Genomic DNA, 10,000 nt, shown 5'->3' on the forward strand with positions numbered 1-10,000 from the left:
TTTTATAAATGAAACTTGTTAAACAGGGTATCCGTCAAGCAGAGTGGCGCAGTGGGAGCGTGCTGGGCCCATAACCCAGAGGTCCGTGGATCGAAACCACGCTCTGCTAGCTAAGACGGTTAACTTGTTTGCCGAGGATTTTATATTTTTTATAAATCAAACTTGTTAAACAGGGCATCCGTCAAGCAGAGTGGCGCAGTGGGAGCGTGCTGGGCCCATAACCCAGAGGTCCGTAGATTGAAACCACGCTCTGCTAGCTAAGCCGTTAACCTGTTTGCCAAGGATTTTTTATTTTTTATAAATGAAACTTGTTAAACAGGGCATCCGTCAAGCAGAGTGGCGCAGTGGGAGCGTGCTGGGCCCATAACCCAGAGGTCCGTGGATCGAAACCACGCTCTGCTAGCTAAGACGGTTAACTTGTTTGCCGAGAATTTTTCATTTTTTATAAATGAAACTTGTTAAACAGGGCATCCGTTAAGCAGAGTGGCACAGTGGGAGCGTGCTGGGCCCATAACCCAGAGGTTCGTGGATCGAAACCACGCTCTGCTAGCTAAGACGGTTAACTTGTTTTCCGAGGATTTTTTATTTTTTATAAATGAAACTTGTTAAACAGGGCATCCGTCAAGCAGAGTGGCGCAGTGGGAGCGTGCTGGGCCCATAACCCAGAGGTCCGTGGATCGAAACCACGCTCTGCCAGCTAAGACGGTTAACTTGTTTGCCGAGGATTTTTATTTTTTATAAATGAATCTTGTTAAACAGGGCATCCGTCAAACAGAGTGGCGTAGTGGGAGCGTGCTAGGCCCATAACCCAGAGGTCCGTGGATCGAAACCACGCTCTGCTAGCTAAGACGGTTAACTTGTTTGCCGAGGATTTTTTATTTTTTATTAATGAAACTTGTTAAACATGGTATCCGTCAAGCAGAGTGGCGCAGTGGGAGCGTGCTGGGCCCATAACCCAGAGGTCCGTGGATCGAAACCACGTTCTGCTAGCTAAGACCGTTAACTTGTTTGCCGAGGATTTTTTATTTTTTATAAATTAAACTTGTTAAACAGATCATCCGTCAAGCAGAGTGGCGCAGTGGGAGCGTGCTGGGCCCATAACCCAGAGGTCCGTGGATCGAAACCACGCTCTGCTAGCTAAGACGGTTAACTTGTTTGCCGAGAATTTTTTATTTTTTATAAATGAAACTTGTTAAACAGGGCATCCGTTAAGCAGTGTTGCGCAGTGGGAGCGTGCTGGGCCCATAACCCAGAGGTCCGTGGATCGAAACCACGCTCTGCTAGCTAAGACGGTTAACTTGCTTGCCGAGGATTTTTTATATTTTATAAATGAAACTTGTTAAACATGGCATCCGTCTAGCAGAGTGCCGCAGTGGGGGCGTGCTGGGCCCATAACCCAGAGGTCCGTGGATCGAAACCACGCTCTGCTAGCTAAGACGGTTAACTTGTTTGCCGATGATTTTTTATTTTTTATAAATGAAACTTGTTAAACAGGGCATCCGTCAAGCAGAGTGGTGCAGTGGGAGCGTGCTGGGCCCATAACCCAGAGGTCCGTGGATCGAAACCACGCTCTGCTTGCTAAGACGGTTAACTTGTTTGCCGAGGATTTTTTATTTTTTATAAATGAAACTTGTTAAACAGGGCATCCGTCAAGCAGAGTGGCGCAGTGGGAGCGTGCTGGGCCCATAACCCAGAGGTCCGTGGATCGAAACCACGCTCTGCTAGCTAAGACGGTTAACTTGTTTGCCGAGAATTTTTCATTTTTTATAAATGAAACTTGTTAAACAGGGCATCCGTTAAGCAGAGTGGCACAGTGGGAGCGTGCTGGGCCCATAACCCAGAGGTTCGTGGATCGAAACCACGCTCTGCTAGCTAAGACGGTTAACTTGTTTTCCGAGGATTTTTTATTTTTTATAAATGAAACTTGTTAAACAGGGCATCCGTCAAGCAGAGTGGCGCAGTGGGAGCGTGCTGGGCCCATAACCCAGAGGTCCGTGGATCGAAACCACGCTCTGCCAGCTAAGACGGTTAACTTGTTTGCCGAGGATTTTTATTTTTTATAAATGAAACTTGTTAAACAGGGCATCCGTCAAACAGAGTGGCGTAGTGGGAGCGTGCTAGGCCCATAACCCAGAGGTCCGTGGATCGAAACCACGCTCTGCTAGCTAAGACGGTTAACTTGTTTGCCGAGGATTTTTTATTTTTTATTAATGAAACTTGTTAAACATGGTATCCGTCAAGCAGAGTGGCGCAGTGGGAGCGTGCTGGGCCCATAACCCAGAGGTCCGTGGATCGAAACCACGCTCTGCTAGCTAAGACCGTTAACTTGTTTGCCGAGGATTTTTTATTTTTTATAAATTAAACTTGTTAAACAGATCATCCGTCAAGCAGAGTGGCGCAGTGGGAGCGTGCTAGGCCCATAACCCAGAGGTCCGTGGATCGAAACCACGCTCTGCTAGCTAAGACGGTTAACTTGTTTGCCGAGGATTTTTTATTTTTTATTAATCAAACTTGTTAAACATGGTATCCGTCAAGCAGAGTGGCGCAGTGGGAGCGTGCTGGGCCCATAACCCAGAGGTCCGTGGATCGAAACCACGCTCTGCTAGCTAAGACCGTTAACTTGTTTGCCGAGAATTTTTTATTTTTTATAAATTAAACTTGTTAAACAGATCATCCGTCAAGCAGAGTGGCGCAGTGGGAGCGTGCTGGGCCCATAACAAAGAGGTCCGTGGATCGAAACCACGCTCTGCTAGCTAAGACGGTTAACTTGTTTGCCGAGAATTTTTTATTTTTTATAAATGAAACTTGTTAAACAGGGCATCCGTTAAGCAGAGTTGCGCAGTGGGAGCGTGCTGGGCCCATAACCCAGAGGTCCGTGGATCGAAACCACGCTCTGCTAGCTAAGACGGTTAACTTGCTTGCCGAGGATTTTGTTATATTTTATAAATGAAACTTGTTAAACATGGCATCCGTCTAGCAGAGTGCCGCAGTGGGGGCGTGCTGGGCCCATAACCCAGAGGTCCGTGGATCGAAACCACGCTCTGTTAGCTAAGACGGTTAACTTGTTTGCCGATGATTTTTTATTTTTTATAAATGAAACTTGTTAAACAGGGCATCCGTCAAGCAGAGTGGTGCAGTGGGAGCGTGCTGGGCCCATAACCCAGAGGTCCGTGGATCGAAACCACGCTCTGCTTGCTAAGACGGTTAACTTGTTTGCCGAGGATTTTTTATTTTTTATAAATGAAACTTGTTAAACAGGGCATCCGTCAAGCAGAGTGGCGCAGTGGGAGCGTGCTGGGCCCATAACCCGAAGCTCCGTTGATCGAAACCACGCTCTGCTAGCTAAGACGGTTAACTTGTTTGCCGAGAATTTTTTATTTTTTATAAATGAAACTTGTTAAACAGGGCATCCGTTAAGCAGTGTTGCGCAGTGGGAGCGTGCTGGGCCCATAACCCAGAGGTCCGTGGATCGAAACCACGCTCTGCTAGCTAAGACGGTTAACTTGCTTGCCGAGGATTTTTTATATTTTATAAATGAAACTTGTTAAACATGGCATCCGTCTAGCAGAGTGCCGCAGTGGGGGCGTGCTGGGCCCATAACCCAGAGGTCCGTGGATCGAAACCACGCTCTGCTAGCTAAGACGGTTAACTTGTTTGCCGATGATTTTTTATTTTTTATAAATGAAACTTGTTAAACAGGGCATCCGTCAAGCAGAGTGGTGCAGTGGGAGCGTGCTGGGCCCATAACCCAGAGGTCCGTGGATCGAAACCACGCTCTGCTTGCTAAGACGGTTAACTTGTTTGCCGAGGATTTTTTATTTTTTATAAATGAAACTTGTTAAACAGGGCATCCGTCAAGCAGAGTGGCGCAGTGGGAGCGTGCTGGGCCCATAACCCAGAGGTCCGTGGATCGAAACCACGCTCTGCTAGCTAAGACGGTTAACTTGTTTGCCGAGAATTTTTCATTTTTTATAAATGAAACTTGTTAAACAGGGCATCCGTTAAGCAGAGTGGCACAGTGGGAGCGTGCTGGGCCCATAACCCAGAGGTTCGTGGATCGAAACCACGCTCTGCTAGCTAAGACGGTTAACTTGTTTTCCGAGGATTTTTTATTTTTTATAAATGAAACTTGTTAAACAGGGCATCCGTCAAGCAGAGTGGCGCAGTGGGAGCGTGCTGGGCCCATAACCCAGAGGTCCGTGGATCGAAACCACGCTCTGCCAGCTAAGACGGTTAACTTGTTTGCCGAGGATTTTTATTTTTTATAAATGAAACTTGTTAAACAGGGCATCCGTCAAACAGAGTGGCGTAGTGGGAGCGTGCTAGGCCCATAACCCAGAGGTCCGTGGATCGAAACCACGCTCTGCTAGCTAAGACGGTTAACTTGTTTGCCGAGGATTTTTTATTTTTTATTAATGAAACTTGTTAAACATGGTATCCGTCAAGCAGAGTGGCGCAGTGGGAGCGTGCTGGGCCCATAACCCAGAGGTCCGTGGATCGAAACCACGCTCTGCTAGCTAAGACCGTTAACTTGTTTGCCGAGAATTTTTTATTTTTTATAAATTAAACTTGTTAAACAGATCATCCGTCAAGCAGAGTGGCGCAGTGGGAGCGTGCTGGGCCCATAACAAAGAGGTCCGTGGATCGAAACCACGCTCTGCTAGCTAAGACGGTTAACTTGTTTGCCGAGAATTTTTTATTTTTTATAAATGAAACTTGTTAAACAGGGCATCCGTTAAGCAGAGTTGCGCAGTGGGAGCGTGCTGGGCCCATAACCCAGAGGTCCGTGGATCGAAACCACGCTCTGCTAGCTAAGACGGTTAACTTGCTTGCCGAGGATTTTGTTATATTTTATAAATGAAACTTGTTAAACATGGCATCCGTCTAGCAGAGTGCCGCAGTGGGGGCGTGCTGGGCCCATAACCCAGAGGTCCGTGGATCGAAACCACGCTCTGCTAGCTAAGACGGTTAACTTGTTTGCCGATGATTTTTTATTTTTTATAAATGAAACTTGTTAAACAGGGCATCCGTCAAGCAGAGTGGTGCAGTGGGAGCGTGCTGGGCCCATAACCCAGAGGTCCGTGGATCGAAACCACGCTCTGCTTGCTAAGACGGTTAACTTGTTTGCCGAGGATTTTTTATTTTTTATAAATGAAACTTGTTAAACAGGGCATCCGTCAAGCAGAGTGGCGCAGTGGGAGCGTGCTGGGCCCATAACCCGAAGCTCCGTTGATCGAAACCACGCTCTGCTAGCTAAGACGGTTAACTTGTTTGCCGAGAATTTTTTATTTTTTATAAATGAAACTTGTTAAACAGGGCATCCGTTAAGCAGTGTTGCGCAGTGGGAGCGTGCTGGGCCCATAACCCAGAGGTCCGTGGATCGAAACCACGCTCTGCTAGCTAAGACGGTTAACTTGCTTGCCGAGGATTTTTTATATTTTATAAATGAAACTTGTTAAACATGGCATCCGTCTAGCAGAGTGCCGCAGTGGGGGCGTGCTGGGCCCATAACCCAGAGGTCCGTGGATCGAAACCACGCTCTGCTAGCTAAGACGGTTAACTTGTTTGCCGATGATTTTTTATTTTTTATAAATGAAACTTGTTAAACAGGGCATCCGTCAAGCAGAGTGGTGCAGTGGGAGCGTGCTGGGCCCATAACCCAGAGGTCCGTGGATCGAAACCACGCTCTGCTTGCTAAGACGGTTAACTTGTTTGCCGAGGATTTTTTATTTTTTATAAATGAAACTTGTTAAACAGGGCATCCGTCAAGCAGAGTGGCGCAGTGGGAGCGTGCTGGGCCCATAACCCAGAGGTCCGTGGATCGAAACCACGCTCTGCTAGCTAAGACGGTTAACTTGTTTGCCGAGAATTTTTCATTTTTTATAAATGAAACTTGTTAAACAGGGCATCCGTTAAGCAGAGTGGCACAGTGGGAGCGTGCTGGGCCCATAACCCAGAGGTTCGTGGATCGAAACCACGCTCTGCTAGCTAAGACGGTTAACTTGTTTTCCGAGGATTTTTTATTTTTTATAAATGAAACTTGTTAAACAGGGCATCCGTCAAGCAGAGTGGCGCAGTGGGAGCGTGCTGGGCCCATAACCCAGAGGTCCGTGGATCGAAACCACGCTCTGCCAGCTAAGACGGTTAACTTGTTTGCCGAGGATTTTTATTTTTTATAAATGAAACTTGTTAAACAGGGCATCCGTCAAACAGAGTGGCGTAGTGGGAGCGTGCTAGGCCCATAACCCAGAGGTCCGTGGATCGAAACCACGCTCTGCTAGCTAAGACGGTTAACTTGTTTGCCGAGGATTTTTTATTTTTTATTAATGAAACTTGTTAAACATGGTATCCGTCAAGCAGAGTGGCGCAGTGGGAGCGTGCTGGGCCCATAACCCAGAGGTCCGTGGATCGAAACCACGCTCTGCTAGCTAAGACCGTTAACTTGTTTGCCGAGGATTTTTTATTTTTTATAAATTAAACTTGTTAAACAGATCATCCGTCAAGCAGAGTGGCGCAGTGGGAGCGTGCTAGGCCCATAACCCAGAGGTCCGTGGATCGAAACCACGCTCTGCTAGCTAAGACGGTTAACTTGTTTGCCGAGGATTTTTTATTTTTTATTAATGAAACTTGTTAAACATGGTATCCGTCAAGCAGAGTGGCGCAGTGGGAGCGTGCTGGGCCCATAACCCAGAGGTCCGTGGATCGAAACCACGCTCTGCTAGCTAAGACCGTTAACTTGTTTGCCGAGGATTTTTTATTTTTTATAAATTAAACTTGTTAAACAGATCATCCGTCAAGCAGAGTGGCGCAGTGGGAGCGTGCTGGGCCCATAACAAAGAGGTCCGTGGATCGAAACCACGCTCTGCTAGCTAAGACGGTTAACTTGTTTGCCGAGAATTTTTTATTTTTTATAAATGAAACTTGTTAAACAGGGCATCCGTTAAGCAGAGTTGCGCAGTGGGAGCGTGCTGGGCCCATAACCCAGAGGTCCGTGGATCGAAACCACGCTCTGCTAGCTAAGACGGTTAACTTGCTTGCCGAGGATTTTGTTATATTTTATAAATGAAACTTGTTAAACATGGCATCCGTCTAGCAGAGTGCCGCAGTGGGGGCGTGCTGGGCCCATAACCCAGAGGTCCGTGGATCGAAACCACGCTCTGCTAGCTAAGACGGTTAACTTGTTTGCCGATGATTTTTTATTTTTTATAAATGAAACTTGTTAAACAGGGCATCCGTCAAGCAGAGTGGTGCAGTGGGAGCGTGCTGGGCCCATAACCCAGAGGTCCGTGGATCGAAACCACGCTCTGCTTGCTAAGACGGTTAACTTGTTTGCCGAGGATTTTTTATTTTTTATAAATGAAACTTGTTAAACAGGGCATCCGTCAAGCAGAGTGGCGCAGTGGGAGCGTGCTGGGCCCATAACCCGAAGCTCCGTTGATCGAAACCACGCTCTGCTAGCTAAGACGGTTAACTTGTTTGCCGAGGATTTTTTATATTTTATAAATGAAACTTGTTAAACAGGGTATCCGTCAAGCAGAGTGGCGCAGTGGGAGCGTGCTGGGCCCATAACCCAGAGGTCCGTGGATCGAAACCACGCTCTGCTAGCTAAGACGGTTAACTTGTTTGCCTAGGATTTTTTATTTTTTATAAATGAAACTTGTTAAGCATGGCATCCGTCAAGCAGAGTGCCGCAGTGGGGGCGTGCTGGGCCCATAACCCAGAGGTCCGTGGATCGAAACCACGCTCTGCTAGCTAAGACGGTTAACTTGTTTGCCGATGATTTTTTATTTTTTATAAATGAAACTTGTTAAACAGGGCATCCGCAAAGCAGAGTGGTGCAGTGGGAGCGTGCTGGGCCCATAACACAGAGGTCCGTGGATCGAAACCACGCTCTGCTTGCTAAGACGGTTAACTTGTTTGCCGAGGATTTTTTATTTTTTATAAATGAAACTTGTTAAACAGGGCATCCGTCAAGCAGAGTGGCGCAGTGGGAGCGTGCTGGGCCCATAACCCAGAGCTACGTTGATCGAAACCACGCTCTGCTAGCTAAGACGGTTAACTTGTTTGCCGAGGATTTTTTATATTTTATAAATGAAACTTGTTACACAGGGTATCCGTCAAGCAGAGTTGCGCAGTGGGAGCGTGCTGGGCCCATAACCCAGAGGTCCGGGGATCGAAACCACGCTCTGCTAGCTAAGACGGTTAACTTGTTTGCCTAGGATTTTTTATTTTTTATAAATGAAACTTGTTAAACAGGGCATCCGTCAAGCAGAGTGGTGCAGTGGGAGCGTGCTAGGCCCATAACTCAGAGGTCCGTGGATCGAAACCACGCTTTGCTAGCTAAGACGGTTAACTTGTTTGCCGAGGATTTTTTATTTTTTATAAATGAAACTTGTTAAACAGGGCATCCGTCAAGCAGAGTGGCACAGTGGGAGCGTGCTGGGCCCATAACCCAGAGGTCCGTGGATCGAAACCACGCTCTGCTAGCTAAGACGGTTAACTTGTTTGCCGAGGATTTTTTATTTTTTATAAATGAAACTTGTTAAACAGGGCATCCGTCAAGCAGAGTGGCACAGTGGGAGCGTGCTGGGCCCATAACCCAGAGGTCCGTGGATCGAAACCACGCTCTGCTAGCTAAGACGGTTAACTTGTTTGCCGAGGATTTTTTATTTTTTATAAATGAAACTTGTTAAACAGGGCATCCGTCAAGCAGAGTGGCGCAGTGGGAGCGTGCTGGAGTTGCGTTCGAGCTTTTGGAGAGTGCAGGTCGTTCGATTTTGCACTCCGTGTTTTCGTCGCGCTAAGCCTAAGCGGGGTATTTTGCCAATTTATTTTTATTTCGGTTATTATTCTAGCATTTAATTCAATAGTTGTTAATTTATTAATTTGGTAATCCCTCCTGGGTGTTTCTACCCAGGATGGACGCATTCAAAAGATCGGTTTTTATTGATTTTAAACGAAATCTACCAAGTTTTGAAGTTGTGTCTACGGCGGTGATTGCGAACTTTGGTCTGGATTGTGCTTCTGCTTTAGTTGTCTGTGATGAGGGTGGTTACATTCTCACCTTGAAGACTTTGGCCGATGTCGAGGGCGTTATAGATTCGGGCTTGGATATTGATGGTGAGATATATGAAATTTCAAGCGTTTCTGCGAAGACTGTGACTGTCGCCTTTTCGGACTTACCTGAGTTTGTGACTGATGAAGCCGTTTTATCCAAATTAACGTCGCTTGGCTGTGAAATCAAGGGTCCGCTTGTTTGGCATAAAAAGGCATCATTCTATTGCGGACTTCGTACCGTTCGTGTTACCTTACCTGAGAGTCTGTCATCATTACCATATCGCTTACGAGTTGCCGATGCTGTTGCTCGTGAGAAGTTTTACGCTGTCCGACATGATTCTCAGTTGAAAATTTGTAATAAGTGTTATTCTCCTGACCATATTTATCGCCATTGTCCTGATTTCAAGTGCTTTAAGTGCCAGAAGCAGGGACATGTTGTTCGGGAGTGTCCTCTATGGCCCCGGATGGCATCCCGCGATTTAGAAGCGGCGTCGGGCGGTGGTGGTGACGGTGAAGCGATGGTCGTCGATCCTGCCTCAGTCGCTATTCCTCAAGGTTCTCCGGTCCGGGCCGGTAGTGGTGACTCTTCCATCGTCGATGCCGGTGTCAAGTCTGATCCGCGTCGGAGTGCTAAGCATTCGCTGTCGTCAAGCGATGGCGATGTCGGTAAGAAGCTGTCTTCTTCTTCTGGCTCTGCTACGAAAGTTCAAAGGGTTCCCGTTGCTATGCGTCTGCTCCCTTTCAAGGGTCATCGCCGGCCTGAGTGGTGGCCTAAGGAGGTTGCTTGGCCGCCATCTTCAGAGAACGAATATTTTGCTCGGGTGTGTCGGTATCAGGGTCAGCCTGTTACCAGTCCTCTGTATAAGGACTTTGTGATCCCGGATGATTACGGTTTCAACGTATAAGTTACAAATTAATGGTGATGGATTTTCTAAATGTTTTG

This window comes from Leiobunum rupestre, chromosome 2 (genome assembly GCF_980474605.1).
Source record: "Leiobunum rupestre chromosome 2, qqLeiRupe1.1.hap1, whole genome shotgun sequence".
In the NCBI taxonomy this organism is placed as follows: domain Eukaryota; kingdom Metazoa; phylum Arthropoda; class Arachnida; order Opiliones; family Sclerosomatidae; genus Leiobunum; species Leiobunum rupestre.